The following is a 21,887-nucleotide window of genomic DNA, read 5'->3' as shown; positions in this document are numbered from 1 at the left end:
GAAGAACTTCAACAAGGTGGATTGACATAGTGACTGCAGCAATGAACTTAAGTGTGTCAGATAATGGGCATTGCACAGGATAGGACTGGGTTCTGATTTGTTGTTCATGGATTCTTAAGAGTCATAATCAACTCAATAGCATCTAACAAGTTCTACTTAGTATTCTGCTAAAAATTAGGGGAATAAAGCTATCAATACTTAGAGTAAAAAGTAAACATAACACCTTTTTTCTCAAAAGAATTTACAAGCTAAGGAGACAGAGAAAAAAAAATTATTTTATTAAAGTGATAGACAAGAAAAAAACTAATGCTTAGAGCCAATTTACCTATAATAAATTCCCCCCAAGCAAGGATTTAATAATAGTGCCTTAAGGTGAGAAATCTCCACTTTTAAATAACAGGAATACAATGAATTCTAGGAGGGAAAAAAAGGAAAAAGCTGGAATTTCTCATTTATAGGAATCTTTCTACTAATGCAGACAGGATTAATTAATAAAATGTATCTGTTATTTAGCAGTACTGTAAGTGAAGTAACAGAATAGATAATTTTAACAAACAAATTCATTTCTTCAACTTTTTTGAATGTGAAGTCTGGATCCAAGGTGCTGAGTCCAGGGGAAGGCTTTGTTTATTGGCTCTGGAGGAAGACGCTTCTCTCCTGACCCTGTGCGTCTAGGTGATCACATGTGCTCCCACATTTCTCCTCCCTCATCTCAGATTCTCTAGTTAGCTTGTTTAGTCTTTATTACTATTACTACTTCCAAGAGAGTGATCCAAGATCCACAATGTATGAATTCTATCTCAGTAACCTAACACAGACAACCTATTCCTAAATGGGATTATAACCACCAGCATACAGGCTAGGATTTACAACACATATTTTAGGGGAGGTCAAAATTCAGACTCTTAGAATAAATTAAAAAAACAGAACTTTGCTAGAATACCTACTCCAAGTAAGCTATATATCGTCCTCAACTCATAATATTTAGGGGAGGGAATATAAATAATCACCAATAAAGCAAGAACCTTAAATACTTTCATTATAAAGAATGCTACAAACTCCATAAAAGCATGATGAGGATTATCATTTATAGCATTTTTAAAATTTATTTTATTTCTTTATTTTGCTGAGGGATCCAATATGGTGAATAAATCACAAATATGCCCAGGCTTTACGTACTAATTTATTTAAAACATCAAAGAAGTTACAAACATCTCTATAGTAAAAGTATAAATTCTCCTAATGCAGTAGAGTTTACTACACCCACAGACACAATAAAGTCTCAAAATACAGAACTGCAAGTTAAAATGTTTCATTCAAAGTTGTCACTTTTTTATTTTTTATCTTTGCTTCTTCTCATCATCACTCCAAGGTGTCAAGACACAGAGTAAGACCACCTAGAAGGAAGGAGAGTATAACTCCAAATAGTACTCTATGGTTTAGATCTTTTTCATGAGTAGGATCATGCCTACTAGGCACTCAAAAAATAATTTAGAAATGTCTATAATAAAGGAAGGAGGGATCTATAAATCCTAAGAAATAATAACAAAAGTAACAAAAGAAAAAATTAGCTGCAAATCCTTAAACTGAAACTCTTTTATACTTAAAAAAAATTCAAAAGTTGGTAGAGGGGCTTCAAGCCTTTTGCTCGTAGGGGAGCTATGAGTCGTGCTCGACTCAAAGGCAAACAACAACATACTTGAAAATGTCATACACTGTACTTCTTTCTTATTATAAGGGGGGGACACTTCTCATTAATGCCAAGTGAGAAGCAACTTGGAGCGCCACTGGGTTTCCGATATGGGGGCGAGGGCCCATCTTTCTCATGGAGGTGCTGGTGGGGTCAAACAGTCAAGGAGGGGTAGCCTCTGGGCTAGCAGTACAACTCGCTATGCATGAGGTCACCAGAGTTTCTTCTTTATTACAAGACAAATGGGCAATGGATACGAACAGGCATTTCTCCAAAGATATACAAACGGCTATGTGAAAAAGTTTTTAACATTGTGCAAGTCAAATCCACAGTGAGATACAATTTTACACCTATCAGACTGGCAATAAAGAGCCACAGTGCTAATCAAAAGGTTAATGATTTGAAGATTTACAGCACCAGAAACCTACAGAGGATGGTATTCTGAATAGACTGTACAACAGCACAGTTGGTTTGGTAGGATGGCAAGGGGCCCTTGGTAGTGTTCAACCCACCAATGTCTCAGTGAGAGAAAGATATAGGAGTCAACTTCTACACAGATCACAGCCCTGGAAAACTTATGGGGCAATCCTGCTCTGTCCTGTATGGTCACGGTGAGTCAGAATCCACTGGAGAACAGTAAGCTTAGTATGGTTTAGAATGGCTATAAGGAGCCCTAGAGGTACAGTGGTTAAGCATTCAGTTACTAACTGAAAGGTTGGTGGTTCAAACACACCAACTGCTCTGTGAAGGAAGATAGCAATCTAGTAAAAATCATAGCTTTGGTAACTACTAGAACAGTTCTACATAGTGCTATAGTTGCTATGTTGCTGAGTTGGAACTGACACACAGCTCACTCTACAGCAACTTTTCAGAAGCAGTGTATCACATGGTACAAAATTAACCATCCATCTCCCAGGAAAAGCTGGGAGATACGAACTGTGTACTTTTGCACTGACAGCACAGTTCCTTACCACTAAGCTACCACTATGAATCACAATCAACAGCAAAAGGAGAATGGCTATAAATGAAATACTTCATGAACGTGGAGAAACTGGAACTCTCATACACTGGTGGCAGAAAATAAAACAGGGTAGCTGTGAAAAATATTCTGGCATTTCTTCAGCAAATTAAATGCAGTTTCCATAAACAAATCAAACTGCCAGCTGAATGAGTTCTGACTCCTAACAACCCTGTTATGACAGAGGAGAATGACCCCATAGGGTATCCAAAACTGTCAATCTTCACAGGAGCAGAGTGCAATATTGCTTTTACACAGAGATTCTAAAAGCATCTAAATGAATAATTTTTAAAAAGTATTTCAATTATTATAAAAATGTTGAGCCATAACAGTAACAGAAAAAAAAAAGATTACATTGATAAATGGCAGTAAGTAAAATCAAGGCACACAATTATTGGCAACAGCAAACAAAAGAGCTGCTGTTAAGTGCCATCAAGTGGACTACAATTTGTAGTGACTATATGAATAGACAGAAAAGCCTGCTCTATCCTGTGCCATCCCATGGTCTCTGATATGCACAAGCCCCCTGTAGGGAGCCTTCCATCTTTTTTTTTTTAATTTTTATTATTTTGTATGCATGTACGTCAAATCAGATCTGACTGGTAAAGGAGGACACTGCCCCTTCCTTCTCCAGCAGAGCCTCTGGGACTGGAGTGCTTACATCTCTTTTTGGTTCTTCCTCTCTGTCTCTGACCCTTCACCTTTCCTGCATTAATGTCTTTTTGGAAGGACTGGCCTCCCCTGATAACATCCCCCAAACGTGTGAGACAAAGCTTCACCTCTAAGGAGTACCCTGCTTGCTCCAAAACAACAGTCGCTGGTTCTTCAGGCAGTCTATGGAATATTCAGCACTATTCTCCAACAGCACAATTCAAAGGAATTGATTCTTTCTCTGTCATCCCTATTCACTGTCTAACCATGCAAAGGCATTTGACTGGATCATAACAAATTATGGTTAATATTGAAAAGAAGAGGAATTCTAAAACACTTGATTGTGCTTATCAAAGCCTATCCCTAGACTAAGAAGCTGCTGTCTGAAGAGAACACCGCCTGGTTTAAAATTAGGAAAGGTGTTGAGTGAGGGCTGTATCCTTTCTCCATACCTATTCAAATTCTAAACGTATTTGCTAAGCAAATACGTTTAGAAACTGGACTATTTGTGGAAGAAAAATGTAGTATCAAGACTGAAGGAAGCCTTGATACAACCTTGCTTGCTGGAAGTGAAGAGGACTTGAAACACTTCCTGTAGATCAGACTACAGCCCTCAATATGGATTACATCTCAACATCAAAAAACCAAAAATCCTTACAACTGAACAACTGAATAGATAACATCATAACAGATGAAGACTGAAGTTGTCAACTATTTCATTTATACATGGATCCACAATCAACACTCATGGCAACAACAGTCAAGAAATCAAGAGATGTGACTGATATATGGGGGAGATTTTTAGAGCCCTCTGGGGCTTCTTTGCAGTGCTAAAGAACAAGGGTAGTTTCAAGACTAAGGTGTACATACTCCAAACCATGATCTTTTCATTTTTCTTTCCATACATGTGAGAAAGCTGTTACTGCTGCCTATAATAAACTGATACTCCTTTAAGAACAGAAGGGTGCTCTTGCAGCCTGGTGGGTAAGGGATTGTGCTGTTAACCCATGTCAGGTGGTCCAAATCCACCAGCCATTTGGAGGCAGGAAGATGCTCCTGGGTGATTACAGCTTCCGAATACCACCAGCTGGAGGGTCATCCATGGGAAGGTCCCAACTCGACAGCAATCTGTGAGTTCTAAGAACTGAAACAGTTTGGAATATACATAATTTTCACTGCAATAATAAAAAGAAGATATTTTTTAGTCTCCTACTGCCAGCATGCATCTGACAGTTTGCTGTACTATGACAGCTTGTATGTTGCTTTGATGCTGAAAGCCATGCCACTGGTATTTCAAATATCAGCAGGGACACCCATAGTGGACAGGTTTCAGTAGAGCCTTCACACAAAGGAGCAGGTCTTGCCAAGCATTTTTGAAATAACAAGCGTTTGAAACCTCTGTGGATTATAAGGTAACATTGTTGGATACAGAAGCAGAAAGTGAGCCACTCAGGCTGGAAGGCACTCAAAATGTGAATGGGAGAAAGCTATCTCATCAAAGTCAAGTCTACTATAAGGATTCAGACAGAGTCAAGCTTTCACTCAATGAACTTGCTAACATAGCAAGACTTAAAAATGAGAAACAGGTGCAAGTATCCAGTGATAACTGGAACACAGAATTTACAAATTATGAATCGAGCAGAATTGAAAGTTGTAAAAAATGAAACTGAACACATAAAGACTGACATCATAGGTGCTAATGAGTTAAGATGGACTGGTACTGCCGTTTTGGATCAGTCAAATGATCTATTATTAATCCAAGAATGACAAGTTGAAGAGGACTGGTGTAAAATTCACCATCAAAAAGAGCATTTCAAGATCTATTCTGAAGCCCAATGCTGTGAGTGACAGGACATTATCCATAGTCATGTAATAAAGTCCTATTAATACAATCATTCAAATATGTATACCAATATGATAGCTAAAGATGAAGAATCAAGGATTTCAATCAACTTTGTAATCTGAAACTGACTGAAGATGTAGATGCACTGATAATAACTCGTGACTAGAATGGAAAGGACTAGTAGTTGGAAAATATGGCCCTGGCGATGGAAATGAGGCTGGAGATTGTATAAATGAATTTTGTACAATCAATGATTTGTGCACTGTAAATATTTAAAAAAACAAAACCAAACTAACAACAAAAAACCAAATCCAAAACATAAACACATGGACCTTACCAGATGGACTACAGAGGAATCAAACTGATTAATTACTCTGTGGAAAGAGACACTGGAAAAGCATAATATCAGTAGTAAAAATCAAGGCCAGGGGCTATATATGAAAGTTCCAACTGAAAGTGAAGAAAATGAAAGTTTCCAATAGTCAAAATCTGACCCTGAGTCTACTGTAATGGAATTGAAAACCATCTGAAGACAGATTTGGCACAATGATACTAATAACCTAACACCAGCCTCTGATATGGACACCACCTTAACATAAGAGGACAAAAATGCTTACCATTGGCTCAACAGCCAAGACTTTATAGATGGAGAAAAGACTGCAGTTGTCAATGACTTCACCTTACTTTGATTCAAAATCAACACCCTTGGTATTAGCAGTAAAAATAAATAAATAAATAAATAAATAAAAAAGAAATCAAAAGATGTACTACATCAAAGAATATCTGCTGTCAAGGACCTTTCCAAAGTACTAATGTGTGCCTGGTTCAGGTCATGGTCTTTTCAATCATCTGAGAGCTGGACAATGAATAAGGAGGACAGAAAAATCGAAGCCTCTGAGTTGGGGCGTTGGAGAAGAGTACTGAAGACCCCACTCACTGCCAAAGGAACAGATATGTTTTGGAAAAAGTGCAATGAGACTGCTCTTTAGAGTCAAGGATGGTGCAGCTTTGTCTCAAATACCTCAGACATGTTGTTAGAAGGGGCCATTCCCTGGAAAGGAACAGGATTCCTATCATGCTTAGAAAGGCCAGCAAAGGAGGAGATCTTCAAAGAGCTGGCCTGACACATTTACTACAGCAATTAGGCTCAATTTTGTCAGAGATGATAAGGGCAGCACAGGATAGGACAGGGCTCAGATATGTTGTTCAGAGCCATTATGAGTCCTACTCAACTCAATGACAACAGTTAACAATAGGACCAGATAAACTGTGGAATGGCATCCAGGATATCATCCATGAAGAAAGCCAAAGGTCATTAAAAGACAAGGGAGAGACCAAAGTAGACGTCAGAAGTCTCTGAAACCTGTACTGGAAGGAAAAGTAGTGGTAACAAGCAGAAGAAATATTAAAGTTAAGACAGCTGGAGAGAAGATTTCAAAGGGCAGTTGGAGAATACAAAGTAATATAATGAAATGTGGAAGGAGATGGGGTTAGAAAATCAAAGTGATAAACAAACTCAGCATTTTACCAGCTCAAAGAAGTGAAAAATAAATTCAAGAATCAAGGTGCAAAAATGAAGGATTCTCACCATACAATGCATGTTTTACATACTGCCATATTATTTTCTCAAGATAGCAATATATTTTGAACTTCTTTCTACTTCAATAAGTGAAATATGTGTGTTGTGATTTCTACTGGCTGTAAGGTAGTCTAATATTTAAATACAGTAGGATTTATTTAACCAATCAAAAAAAAAGAAGGATTCTATGGGCAGAATGTGAATGATGTAGGAAGAACCAAAAGAAGATGGAAGGAATACATGACTGGAAGTGACAGACGATGATTAGTGACGACTGGACCAAAACAAATGGGTCAACACGTAACCATTTCACGAAGTAGCACATGATCAAGAACCAGAAGTTCTGAAGGAAGAAGTCCAAGCTATACCGAAGGCACTGGCAAAACCTGAGACCCCAGGAAGGGATGAAATATCAACTGAAGTGTTTTGGCTAACAGTAGTCCTAGCAGACAAATTTGGAAGACCTGACAAGCTGCCTGGAAAGATCTCTATCTGTTCCCAAGAAAAGGTGATCAAACAGCATGGAAATTATCAAATAGAATCATTACTATCACATGCAAGTAAAATCTTGCTAAAGAACATTTAAAAAGAGCTGGAACAGTACACTGACAGGTGACTTTTAGAAACTTAAGTTGGATTCAAAGAGGCCATAACATGAATATCAGAAAGACTTTACTTGTGTTTTATTGATTATGCCAAGGCACTTGACTATTTGGATCATAACAAATAATGGCTAACATTGAGAAGAATGGGAAGCTCAGAACACTTAACTGTACTCAAGCAAAACCTACACACAGATCAAGCACAGTTGTTAAGAACAGAACATAGGAAATGGCATGGTTTAAAATTATGAAAGTTGAGAGTGAGGTTTATATCCTTTCTCCATACCTATTCAATCTGTGTGGTAAATGAAACATTGGAGAAACCAGAGTACAAGAAGAATGTGGCTATATGAAGAACTACACTCTACGGAAAAAGTCCAAGACTGAATGAAAAAGATTTGTCAACAACCTGAGTTGTGTAAATAACACAATTTTGCTTACTGAAAGTGAAGAGGGCTTGAAACACTTGCTGAAGATCAAAGACTACAATTTTCAGTATGGATTATATCTCAACATCAAGAAAACAAAAATCCTTACAAATGGACCAACAAACAGTACCATGGTCATTGGAAAAAAGATTGAAGTTGTCAAGGATTTAATTTTATTAGATTCACAACCTTGTTTGAGGAGGACTTGAAGTACTTGTTGCATAAGATCAAGAATACAACCTCCAATATGGACTGCATCTCAATGTCAAGAAAACAAAACATTCTTACCATTGGACCGACTGACAGGCAACAACATGAAAGATGGAGAAAAGACTGTCAACAACTTCATCTTACTTGGATCGACAATCAACACACTTTGTACCAGCAGTCAGGGAATCAGGAGATGTATTACACTGGACAAGTCTGAAGTCAGAGACTTCTCCAAATTATTGAAGAAAATGATGCTAGTTCGAGGACTAAAGTGCATCTGATTTAGGCCATGATCTTTCCAATCACTTGCTATGCATTTGAGAGCTGGACAATGAATAAAGATGACAGAAGAATTGATGCTTTTGAGCTGTGATGTTGGAAAAGAGTGTTGAACATCTCAAACACTGCCAAAAAAACAAATACGTCTTGGAGAAAATCCAGCTAGAGTGCTTCTTGCAGTTAAAGATTATAAAGCTTTGCCTCACATACTTCAGGCATGTTGCTAGAATGGGCAATTTCTTGGAGAGGGTCATGATGGTCAGAAAGGCGGAGGGTTGGCAAAGGAGAGGAAGACCCTCAATCAGGTGGAATGACACAGTGACTACTGCAATGGGTTGTAGTGTGTCAGGAAGTGAGAGGATGCACAGGACAGGACAAGACAAGGTTTAGATCTGTTGCTCACAGGGTTGCGATGGCAGCACAACTTCTTATCCACTAGACCACCCAGCGCCTTCCTTAGAGGCACAGAAATGGAAAAATGATCTCACATACTTTAGGCATGTTTTCAGGAGAGGCCACTTCTTGGGAAAAGATGCCATGATGAGAAAGGCAGAGCCAGAGAAGGAGAAGAAGACCCTCAACACAATGGACTGACACAGTGAGGACCACTATGGCCTGAGCACAAGAATGGTTCAGGATAGGATGGGGCTCAAAGGATTGATGAGAACCAGAGGCAACACTGTCAAACACAGAAAGCCCCCTAGTATGGTGAGTTACGTGCTCCCCTGCTAACCGAAAGGCCACAGGTTCAAATCTACCAACCACTCTGAAGGAAAAAGATTAGCAGCCTTTTCCTGTAGATTTACATGCCTAGAAATTCAATGTGGAGTCCTTATGAGACAATATCAACTCCACTGCAATGGATCAGATTTTGTTTTTACTGCCAACCACTTATACAGAGATAACCCACAAAAACATTGGCTAGTTGCTGCTAACCACTGCTGTGTGCTATTTAAGTTGGTTCCAATTCAGAGCAATCTGAAAGGACGAACTAGAACTGCCACTTGGGTCTTCTAGGCTGTAACCTTGATGGGAGGGAACTCTGGTGGCCAAGTGGTAAGAAGGTGTGCTGCTAATCTGAAGGCATGAGTTTCGAATTCACCAGCTGCTCCCTGGGAGAAAGGAGTGCAATCTACTCCCAGGTGATTTACTGCCTCTGAAAATCTCCTGGAAGGTCAGTTACAAATTGGTTTCAACTCATGTGTTCGATAAGAACAACAACAACAATCTTTATGGGAGTAGACTATCTTCTGTAGAGTGGTTGGTGAGTTCAATTAAACAAGCTTTCAGAAAGTAGCCAAGCACTTAACTACTGCACTACCAAAGCTACTTTCAGTAGTTATTAGAAAAATACAAATCAAAACCACAGTCAGGTATAATCTCACCACCACTGGCATGACAATGAACAAAAAAAGAAAACACAATTATTGGTGAGGTTGTGGAGAAACTACAATCTTCACCCATTGTTGGTACAAGTGCAAAATCGAACAGCTACAATGAAAAAGTTTGGTACTTCCTCAGAAAGCGAAACTAGAAACTAAAACAGAATTACCATGTGACACACAAATCTCAATGCTAGGTAGATGCCCACAGTCAAAGCAGCAATGTAAACAGAAACCTGTACAGCAGTTTCCACTGCAGGACTTTTCACCACGATCAAAGGATATAAATAAAATGTCTAGAACAAATAAACAGATAAAACATGGTGCACAGAAGAAATATTACGCAGCCATATATCAAGACGACAAAGATTCTCACCACTGGGCCAATTGGCAGCATCAGGATGGATGGTGAAGAGATTGAGATTGTTCACAGCTTTAGTTTCCTTGGCTCCACAGTCAACACTCTTGGCACCAGCAACCAGGAAATTAGGAGACATATCATGATGGGCAAGTCTGCTGTTATCATGTCACTTTGGAGACTAAGGTGCACCTGATACAGGCCATGGTCTTTGCCATTCCTTGTTATGCATCAGGGAGCTGGGCAATGACTAGGGAGAATTGATGCCTTTGAGCTATGGTGCTAGAGAAGAGTGTTGAATATATCATGGACTGCTAAGAAAATGAACAGGTTCATCCTGGGGAGGGTGAAGCCAGGCTACTCCTGGGAGACAAGGATTCTGAAGCTTTGTCTGACATACTTTGGACATGTTGCAAGGAGGGACCAGTCCTTGGAGAGGGACGTCATACTTGGGAGGGTAGAGGAACAGCACAGGAGAGGAAGACCCTCGATGAGGTGGACTGATTCAGTCACTAGAGTAATGGGGGTAGGTGTGTTGAAGACAGTGTGACTGGCACAGGATAGAGCAGGGTTTAGGGCTATTGCACCTAGGGTTGCTATGAGTTGCAGGAAACTTGATGGCACATAACAGCACAGAGAAATGAAATTATGCTTCATGTCACAACATAGGTAAGTACTAAAAATGTTACTCTAAGCATATTTAGTCACAAAGGAGTAAATGCTGTATGAACTCACATATATAAAACAGGCATATACACCCAAATGTCCAACCACAAATGAATGGACTGAGAAATTATGGTACATTCACACAATGGAATACTATGCAACATGCAGGAGCAACAACTTTGTAAATTATTACCTAACTTGGGAGGAATTGGACAGCATTATGCGGAGTGAACTAACAGTCCCACAAGAATAAATATTGTATAAGACTGCTATTGTAGAATGAATATAAGGATCCACGAGGGTGGGAGAGGCTGGAAGCAGAGGCATGTGGATGTACAGGGGGAAGAGGGGATTATCATTGAGTTGTATAATTTGATGGGGGGGGGTGAAGGAAATTGAAAGAATTTGTTCAAATTTGTATTAGAATTTTGTAAATAAACTAGTGAGAAAAAAAAAACCAAAACAAAAAACACAACGCAACAAAACTCATGCATACACATAGAAGCCAGAGATCTAACAGTTGCCAGAGACAAGAGGGAGTTTTTGTTTGTGAGATAGTGAGTTTATATTAATGGTGATAAAATGTGTTAGGTGAGGATAGAGTTAATGGTGTCATAACATGAAAAATGTTCTATCATTGGCCTATAAATGTGGAAACTTGTTTTGGCAAATGTTTTGGTGTACATGTTATTAAAACAAAAAGAAAGGGAAATTTTTAAAAGTTAAGTTTTCAGCTTTGTCTAAAATACAAATATTTTTAATATTCTTTCTGCTGTCAAACACCTCAATAAGGTGTTAAGAAACAATGATATCAGTTTAAACAGTAAGGTAGAATGGGTTCAAACCATGGTTGGACTCTTCAATTCTTACGTAACTGAAAGTTGGACAATGAATAAGGAGAAGAATCGATGCCTTTGAGATTTGGTGCGGGAGAACAGTACTGCCAAAAGAAAAAGGTGTTCTGGAGAAAAGTGCAAGCAGGACCCCTTAGAAGCAAGGATGGTGAAACTCTGTCTCACATCCTCTGGACATATTGTTTGGAGGGGCTCTTTCATAGAAAAAGACATCATACTTAGTAGAAAGGTGGAGGGTTACTGAAATAGAGAAAGACCCTCAACAAGAAGGACTGACACGGTGACTGTCAAGCTTTTAGACATAATGAAGATGACACAGTGCAAGGTTCAGATTTGTTTTTCATAGGGTTGCTGAGTTGTGGTCGACTAAACAGTACCTAACATACTGTCATGTAAGGAGCCTGACTGGCTGCTAACCAAACAATCAGCAGTTCAAATCTACCATCTGCTCCCCAGGATCAAAAGAAGGCATTATCTTCCCCTAAAGATATACAGCCTGGAAGGCTGATGGAACACCACCATGAATGGGAATCTACCCAACAGCAGTAGGTTTAATTTTAGGGATAACATCATATAAAAATCCGAATACTCACACAGGCAGATGGCTATCTCATTAGGCATGCACTTGAAACAGATTAAAATAAATCTTGGTTTCAGGAAAGATCTAATATCTCAATTGTTTCCTATTCCATTTGTGTAAGTTAACATTTAAGCACTTTTCCTCCTAATTAACACCTATTTTAACTTCCTACTCTCTATTCAGAAAGGGTCAGTTCTAATTAAATTTCAGCTAAAAACTGGTAATCTCTCAAACTTCATCTCTAAACCCAGGCCCTTATAACATTTAGAAGTTAGTTTAACTCAACAGAAGAAATCTAACAGATCGTTTTTCATTTTTGTTCAGATGTCCAACTCTTTGATTACCTTACTTCACACCTGGAAAAGAGCAACTCAAACATTTTAAAAAAGTTTGCCAAAGAGTTCCTTTTTTCCGTGTTTTCTTTTTAACGAATATAATGTAGTTTTATTTCTTTTTTAAAAAACAAAGAAATACTCTACCATTACATCCTCATGTCTGCTTTAAAAAATTTTAAATATACTTTCATATGACATACTGATATTTACTGGGTTTTTTTTTTTTTACTGAATAACTTAAAAAAAAAAAACCCCATCCTAAACCACCCCTATTTTTACATTTCAGAAGACTAGTATGCTTTCTTTAAATTTGCAATGGAGATCTTTCCTGAGCATTTTCTTTTAAAACATGAGCTTTGAACAGAACAGAAAAATTCACTGCTTCAATTTACTGCATCATGATTTTTTTTTTAAAAAAAAAAAACACCTGATATTCTCAACAATAAGACCATGAGTGGAATTTATCGAGCCATATAGAGTTGTAAAAAATTCTGTTTTTGTGCTCGCTTCGGCAGCACATATACTAAAATTGGAACGATACAAAGATTATCATGGCCCCTGCGCAAGGATGACACGCAAATTCGTAAAGCATTCCATATTAAAAAAAAAAAAAAATCTGTTCTTGAATTCCCACAGTAAGATAAGTAAATGAAGAAGACCGTATCATTGGCTGTAGAGCAGTAGCAGCCTGTCAGAGGCTGCACAGAAGAAAAGGTCTTAGAGCAGTGGCTGAAGCGTGACTGAAACAAACAAACATCTGGTTTCCACTTCTCTTAAACAGTTTTTTCAGCTGTGAGGTCAGCAAGTATTCTCCACTGGCATTTTCGGCTATAGTTACACAATTAACTCAGTGTCTGAAGCAAGTTCTCCGACTCATTTGCAGCATTGACAATGAAAATCAAGGGTATAGAATGATCATCCACATTTTAAAATTCTCTTTTAAAAGGGGAGAGTTCAGTTGCTCTGTAATAACCAATTCTCTACTGAAGAGGATATGTAACGGTGCAGATTTTACAGTGACTGTAAAACAAAAGGAACAACTAAAAACATCAGTAGGAGTTATTTAAAAAAATACTGTCTTATTTTTCAGTTATGGGATTTGGAGTTCAACCTTAATCTACAGACCACGTAACTCTATGTTCAATCAAAGAGTCAAAGTCATTGCTATGGAGTTAGAACTGACTGATTGCTGGGTCTGTAGCAGATTTTCAGAGATGGTAAATTACATGAGAGAAGAGTCTGCTCATCTTCCACAGAACAACTGGTGGATTTGAACCATCTGTCTTTGGATTGCTAATACAATTTCTTACCCACTAGGTCACTAGTGCTCCCTAATGCTGTATATGTGGTGGTGGTGGTAAGTGCTGTCGAACCACTTGTAACTCATAGCGACCCTATGTACAACAGTTCTAAACCCTGCTAGTTTAATGTAAACAAAGCCAAGCTTGTTTGAAAATTTAAAACTAAAGGTATAGAGATGGGAAGAGAGAAAAGAGTAAAAATAAATAAATCACCGAATAGATAATAACACACTTATTAAGATGAGTCAAGAGAAAAAGCAGTATATAAATAAAAGAATGATTAGCACAACATTGCCAAAGAAAAACAAGACATGGAGAGAAGTGCAAGAAGCATGGTCAACAAAGGTAAACACTATTACATACACAATCAGTCACAGTATCAGTCACAACAAATAATGTATGCAAATGCAGATAAGATCAAGAGAAGCTGTCAAGTGAAAGGGACTACAGCATGTAGGTTTGCCAGATGACATTTCTTTTTTCCCCTATTTCCAACTTTTTGTAATTTATATTTTAATGAAAGTTTATAGAGAACTTAGATTTCCATTCATTCTCTGTTGCAAATTTTCCTCCCTGGCTCCCTAGTTTGCTTCTCTTTGAAAAAAAAAATTCTTTCATTGTTATACAATTCCCCATCCCAGTCCACTTTACTATGTAGCTCTTATTCTGGACTGTTACCATATAAATAATACCTAATCATACATTCTAGATGAGTTGTGGGAGTCTATCATGAGCATCATCCAGGAAGGGTGCAAAAGGTCATTACAAAGGCAGAGGAGGAAGAAAAGACCAAAATGGATGTCAGAAGAGACTGAATACTGCACTAGGGCACCGAGAAGCCAAAACACAGGGAAGAATTCAAGATACTAAAGAGCTGAATAGAATATTTCAAAAGGCAGCGCGGGAAGACAAAGTAAAATATTACAATGAAATGCGCAAGGAGCTGGAGTCAGAAAACCAAGAGCCGAACTTGCTCAGCATTTCTTAAGCTCAAGGAACTGAAGAACAAATGCAAACCTCAAGTTGCTACACTTAAGGATGCTTTGGAGGGGAGTTCTGGTGGCCTAGTGGCAAGAAGCTGCACTGCAATCCCAGAGGAACACGGTTCGAATCCACCAGATGCTCTGCCGGAGAAGGAGGTGCAATATCCTCCTGTACCAGTCAGATCTGATTTGACGGTACACGCACACAAAATAATAATAATAAAAAAAAAAGGATGCTTTGGGCAGAATATTAAATGATCCAGGAAGTATTTAAAAGATGATGGAAAGAGTATACAGAGTCACTGTACTGAAAGGAATTGGCAGACACAGAAGAATTTCATGAAACAACATATGAGAAAGAGCCTATGGTGATGAAGAAGTTCAAGCTGCTTTAAAAGAACTGGCAAAAAATAAGGAGCCAGGAACAGATGGTATACCAACTGACATATTTCAACTAACAAATGCTGTTCTAGATGTGCTCACCAAGTTGTGTCAAGAAATCTGGAGAACAACCACTTGGCCAACTGACTGGAAGAGATCTATATTTGTTCTCATTCCAAAGGTGACCCAATGGAGTGTGGAAATTATGAAACAATATCATTGATATCCCATGCAAGTAAGACTGCTGAAGATTATCCAAAAATGACTGGAAAAGCACATCAACAAAGAACTGCCAGAAGTGCAGGATGGCTTTAGACGGGGTCATGGTATTAGGAATATTATCGCTAATGTTAGATGGATCTTGGCTGAAAGCAGGGAGTACCAGAGAAACGTGTATGTATGTTTCATTGATTATGCAAAGGCGTTTGACTGTGTGGATCATAACAAACTGTGGCTGACTCTGAGATGAATGAAAATCCCAGAACATTTGATCATGCTAATGCGAAACCTATACTTGTACTAGAAGGCAGTTGTCAGAACGGAGCAAGGAAACACTGCATGGTTCAAAACTGGGAAGGCTGTATGCTAGGGATGTGTTCTGTCTCCATACCTTTTCAACCTGTATGCAGAGCAGATTATCCGGGAGGCGGGGCTGCATGAGGAGAGGTGCGGCATCAGGATTGGTGAAAGAGTCATCAACAATCTGCAATATGCAGATGACACAACCCTGCTTGTTGAAACTGAGGAGGACCTAAAGTTCTTGGTGCAGAAGGTCAAGGACTGCAGCCTTCAATATGGATTGAGGCTAAATATCAAGATGACAAAGATCCTCACCACTGGGCCAACTGTCAGCATCAGGATGGATGGTGAAGAGATTGAGATGGTTCACAGCTTTAGTTTGCTTGGCTCCACAGTCAACACTTTTGGCACCAGCAGCCAGGAAATTAAGACATATTGTGATGGGAAAGTCTGCGTTAGGGACCTCTCCAAAGTACTGAGGAGCAATGCTGTTACTCCGAGGTGTGCTTGATCTTTGCAATCATTTGCTATGTGTCAGAGAGTTGGACAATGACAAGGGAGGACAGAAGGAGAATTGATGCCTTTGAGATGTGGTGTTGGAGTATTGAATATGCCATGGACTATTAAGAAAACAGATTCATCCTGGAGAGGGTTAAATCGGGCTGCTCCTTGGTGGAGCTTCATCTGACATACTTTGGACATGTTTTAAGGAGGGACGAGTCCTTGGAGAAGGACGTCATGCTTGGGAGGATGGAGGGACAGAACAGGAGAGGAAGACCCTCTATGAGGTGGACTGATTCAGTGACTGGGCTAATGGGGATAGGTGTGACAGAGAGACTGGCACAGGATAGAGCAGGGTTTAGGGTTGTTGTACATAGGGTCGCAATGAGTTGCTCAGTGGCACACAACAACAACATATTCCATTTAAGTAGTTCTTTTCCTCATCTGTTTCCATGCAATGTACATTATTTATCCCCTTTCCCTGGTTCCTCCCCAACCCCAATGTCAGTCCTGTTTTATAACAGTGGTATTATGAAGTATTTGTCCTTTTGTGCCTGAGATATTTCACTCAGGATAATGTCCTCCGGGGCCATCCATTTTTGTATATTATTTCATGAGTTCCTTGTTTTTCAGTGCTGCATAGTATTCCATTGTGTGAATATACCACAGCTTCTTTATCCATTCATTTGTAGATGGGCACAAGTTGTTTTCATCCCTTTGCTATTGTGAACAATGCAGCAATAAAAATGGTGTTCACCTTTTTTCTTTTAAAAGGGGATATTTGCATTACAGCCTTTCTAGATAATGCTGTTGTTGTTGCTGCATGATGCTGAGTTGGAACTGACCCACTGCTGAGCCACCAACGGTTTTTCAGCAGCCATAAATTGCATGGGAGGAGACTACTCCTTTTCCTCTGAAGAGCAGCTGGTGGATCTGAACTGTATTGCTCCGGGAGTCGAATGCAGCTTCTTTCCACTAGGCCACCTGAGTTCCCTTTCTGAGTAATACTACCTTGTAAATTGTCTACTTTAGTTTTTAAGAAATGCAGAGACTCTAAGGAAGCTTACAGAAAACTTTTTTGGCTGAAATGAAGGAAACACTCTACTGAGCATTTTAAGAAACTAAGCAAGAGTCAAATTCTAATTTGTGAGTTAACTCTTACACATCCTGTTTCCTGCATTTATGTACCTCAATCATCTATCTTTTACAACAGAACCAAGATAAAAAGGTGATTCAAATAACTTTCTGTTACAAATTAGATTCTCATTCAAATGAAGCATTTTTTCACGTACAAAAATAAAGAATAGTAGATTCTCAGTTTAAAAAGCCCTTCATATTAGACTGAGTAAAATCAGCTAATTGATACAAATACATCCACATAATGCAAAGCCTCATACTTTAGGAAAAAAATGAAAGAACTCTTTCTACACTGATATAAATCCATCAATAAACCTTATGAAGTGTGAGAAAACACAAGATATAGGTCAGTGTGCTATAAAATTCATGTAAGGGGAAGGGATATACATAGATATTTGCTTATACAGGCATACATTGCTTAACATCTGTTTTGATGGTCATGCAAAGCCCTAAGTTTTGTTTGTTTTAAAAGCAAAAGCAGGTTCTTTTCAACCACTTGCTATGCATCTGAGAGCTGGACAGTGAATAAGAATGACAATAAAAGAGTTGGTGCCTTTGAATTGTGGTACAAGAGGAGAGTACTGGATATCCCATTGATTGCTAAAAGGAACATCTGTAGCTTGGGAAAGGTGCAGCCAGAGTGCTCCTTGGAGGCAAAGCTTCCTCTCTTATACTTTGGACATGTTGTTAAGAGAGGCTATTCCTTGGAAAATCATTTCATGCTTGGAAAGGAAGAGGGTCAGCGAAAGAGAGGAAGATTACCAATGAAAAAGATTGATAAGGTTACTGCACCAAAGGGTTTAAGTGAAGATGGCACAGGATATACATGATTAAAATCTGTTGTTCACAGGGTCACTACGTGTCATACTTGACATAACCACAAGTAACAATGGTTTTAACCCTTGATTTTTGCAGCAGTAGGCCAACGGGTAAGACACAAGCACATACAAGGCTCTGGGCTCAGGATTGGGCAGGGCCTGACACACTCTGCTCTCTCCCTCTTCTTTGGCTTCCTCTAGCTTCACTGCAGCCATCCCCTCAGACCTAGGCAGTGCTGCATCTTCTCCTTTTCTCTCATCCTGGCCAGCAGCAGAATGAGAACAACCAGAAGCATGCTCCCAAAATATTTTAATATAATCTCTGCACAAAATCCTTATCACACAATTCAGAGAACATATCCTGGATGTTAAGTCATGCATATCTGCATATTGACAGAACATCTCTGAAAAGAGGAAACTGAGGACATTATTTCTGTGTTGTTTTTATAATTAGATTTAAAAAAAAAACAAACTGTACAAACCACCTAAATTACTCAGGGAGCTCTGGTCGCTTAAGGTAAGGTTGTACAGACAATTCAAAGGCTTACATTTTGAATCCATTAGCCGCTCCATGGGAAAAAGATGGGCAATCTCCTCTCGTGATTGACTGCCTCTGAAAACCCCTCTGGAGGGTCAGTCACTAATCAGGCCCAACTCAACAGTACCTACTTCAAAAGTAAAAATAGAAATTAAATAAACAAAAGCCCCAACCAACTACTCCTTTTTCTATTTCACTACCAAGTACACAACTTTCTTCCCCTTTGACTGCATTCTTAGGACATATTTTGTCCCCCAAAGTTCCTTGTGGGTAGAAGTATTTGACTTTTCGGTTCCTTGAAGCTATAAGCCTATTAAAAAAGGTAATAAGGAATTTTAAAAATAGGCAACTTTTTTGAGTACCTGTAAATAGCCTAGGATTTTAATATGTGTTCATTTTTTAAAGCAGTGTACATGTATTAATTTATTTAATCCACAAAATTTTGGAGTGGAAGGTACATTTATTACCACAGAAACAGAGGTACTGAGAAATTAAGGAAGAGGCCCAAGGTCACACAACCAAGGTTAAAATAAAGATTAAAAATAGAACAGTGTGTATTAATTAAGTCCCTACAGAGGTATTTTATAATTATCTTACAACCCTGAGAAGTCAGTAGTAGTATTCTAATTTCACAGAGAAAAACCAAGGCTAAGAAAGGTTAAGAAACTTGTCTTAGGTCACCAACAAATTCCATGAAGGCCAAGCACGTGCTGATACGGCAAGCCTAGTTTGAATCCAGGCCTGTGATTCCCAGTATTTCCACTAACTACATTCTCTGCCACTGTTAAGCGCTAAATAAATATTTATGTTACCACAAACTGTTGTCTCAAGTGATTACTGCAGCAGAGATGAGTTCACACCTGGGTGAGGAAAAAGAACCCCAAATCCTGCAATCTTCTTATTCCCTATTAACAGCATCCTCAAATGCAGCTCCAACTCTATCCAGTAAAAAATCTATTATTGGAAGTGACACTCTCTATATAGGAAGATATGCTTGTAAGATTTTGTGACAGGCTCCCAGACATAAATAAGTTTACATACCAATATAGTACCTGATATCTATCTAATTAATTATGCACTAAATTTTAATGATGCATTTTATTACTCTAATTTCCTCTGCTGTGGAAAAAAAAGGAAAAGAAAAATGAAATGAGGTGGTCTGGAGGAAACATACTGGGTTTGTTATAATTATACTGCATCAAAATAAGCAAAACAGAATGTCTTAATATGAAAGACAAAGTTATTTCTCTAAAAAAGAAACCAATATCTATTGCTCAAGTCTACTTAAGAAAATGAGCTTCAAAATAAAGAAAGGGGCAACATTTCAAAAGATAGGAAAGGGTACTACTGTTTTATGGATCAAGAGTCAAAATGTTTTTATGAACATGCAAAAGGGACAACATGGATATTTTAAATTCCAAAAGAACCATGAACAGGCAATTTCTATGAAGAGAATTTATTTACTTTTCTGAAAGTGCATGTTCATAAAAAAAAAAAAGAAAAGAAAATTCAAACAAATACAATTGCTATTTTACTAATACCTGGGAAGGAGTCAAAGTATATTTCACTACCACAGTCCAAGTCAATATTCAAATACTAACAAACATACTTTTGAGAAGTTTGATTGAGAATTGCTAAGAATCACAAAACATGCATCTATGAACAAAAGAACTTTTGGGCAAGAATTAGAAAATCCATCAGAATACAAGTGGTTTTGGTCTCACAAAGGTAGCCACTGCCATATAAACTCTGCAAAAGAAAAAAAAAATCTAGTGATGTTAGCCTGCAGGAAATCTTTTTTAAAAGAAAATCTTTTCATTGACAGCAATCTATCATCATTAATAATGTGATGATTTCCCAGTGTTAATAATTTCCTGAGCCTCAGAAACTCTTTGGTGAACCTTTTTAACTTTCTCAGCAATAATGAATTGCTTGTATGGTCTTTTAAAGACAAGCAACACAGCAAGATAGGTTTCAGAAAAGTGGCTAGCACAAAGAAAGAGAAAGAGACAATGTTTCTACTATTAAGCAGTGTTTATTCCTAACCACAACGGCTAGTAAATACCGGTAATAATTCTATCACATTGTAACACGTATGCATTTTCCTAACACCTCATCTTTTGTACCACCTAAACCAATCTATGTCTCTATTTTAAAAAATCAGCAAAACCAGCAGTTAGCATGAAAGATTTCAGCTGTCTGAAACGGAAAGGATTTTACACTAAATCTTTAGAAGGTCGACTTGATGCAAGATGTAGACCCAGATGTATTCTGTCCTACAGAATAGAATTCTAACTTCCTGGAAAGGTATTTAGAAAGTAAATAGGTCATATTCCCAAACCCTTTAAGCGGTCTTTTAATCTTTGTTGTCAATGATCCCCCTTACATACTCCATGGTCCCTTTCTTTCCAAATTGGGGGGGGGGGGAAGAAAAGTTTGTGGCTTAAACTGCCAATCTCAGATTGCGGTTACCTAGTGCATGCAGACAAATAATGGATTCTTGTAAAGCCTATTTTTAGAAGCTCTATTACTCCCTCATGATTAGAAAGCAATGTGTGGGAAACATGGTAAGGGTTGGGAGTGTGGACTAGGGGGGCATCCAGGCAGTTGGTAAGACTGGGGGGAGGACTACAAAAAAGTGATGTAAAACAAGAGTGCGCCAGGTAAAATTCAATTTGACGAAGGCTTCAGATGATAGACTTTAAGTGATTGTTACTTTATCGAAAAGGGTTAAAACCGAAACTGTTTTCAACATCAGCTTCCCTTTTACAAGATCCCAACAGTTCGTTAAAGTTACTGCAAAAATGTTTTTCTTTGCACCCCCTCCTCCCTCCCCAAAAGAATGTATTTCCATGACTACCGACTTTTTTTCAAGGGGGGGTGAGGGAAAGGAAAAAAAAAACACAAACCCCCAAAAAAGCATGAGCTCTCATCATCCCAACTAAGCAGAAAAAAAAAAAACAACCAAAAAACCCAAACCCCAGCAAAAACACCCAAGCCCAGGAAACAGCATTTCCCCACTAGGGCAGGAGCGGGGGGCCAGCGGGCAGGAATAAAATACAGGACGAAAGGAAACCTTGGGTTTCGAACTTTATTGCACAAAGAGAGTAGGTCAGACGTTGCAGCGCTTCCCCTCGCGCAGTGGGCACGGCAGCCGCGGCGGCCACCGCGGAGGCAGCAGGCACCTTCACCTCCTCTGCCCTCCACTGTCGCCTTCTTCCTCCTCCCCCCCCC

At 38.7% G+C, this 21,887-nt stretch overlaps 1 protein-coding gene across 2 annotated transcripts in view; it reads right to left on the bottom strand.

The window, feature by feature from the left end:
* The window catches only part of CREB1 (cAMP responsive element binding protein 1), a 99,866-nt gene that overhangs the window by 77,288 nt on the left and 691 nt on the right, over nucleotides 1–21,887 (bottom strand). The window lies entirely within an intron of this gene.

Source organism: Elephantulus edwardii, unplaced genomic scaffold, assembly GCF_000299155.1.
Source record: "Elephantulus edwardii isolate Elephantulus edwardi_28Jun2011 unplaced genomic scaffold, EleEdw1.0 scaffold00075, whole genome shotgun sequence".
NCBI lineage: Eukaryota > Metazoa > Chordata > Mammalia > Macroscelidea > Macroscelididae > Elephantulus > Elephantulus edwardii.
This window is presented reverse-complemented; position numbering and strand designations above follow the sequence as displayed.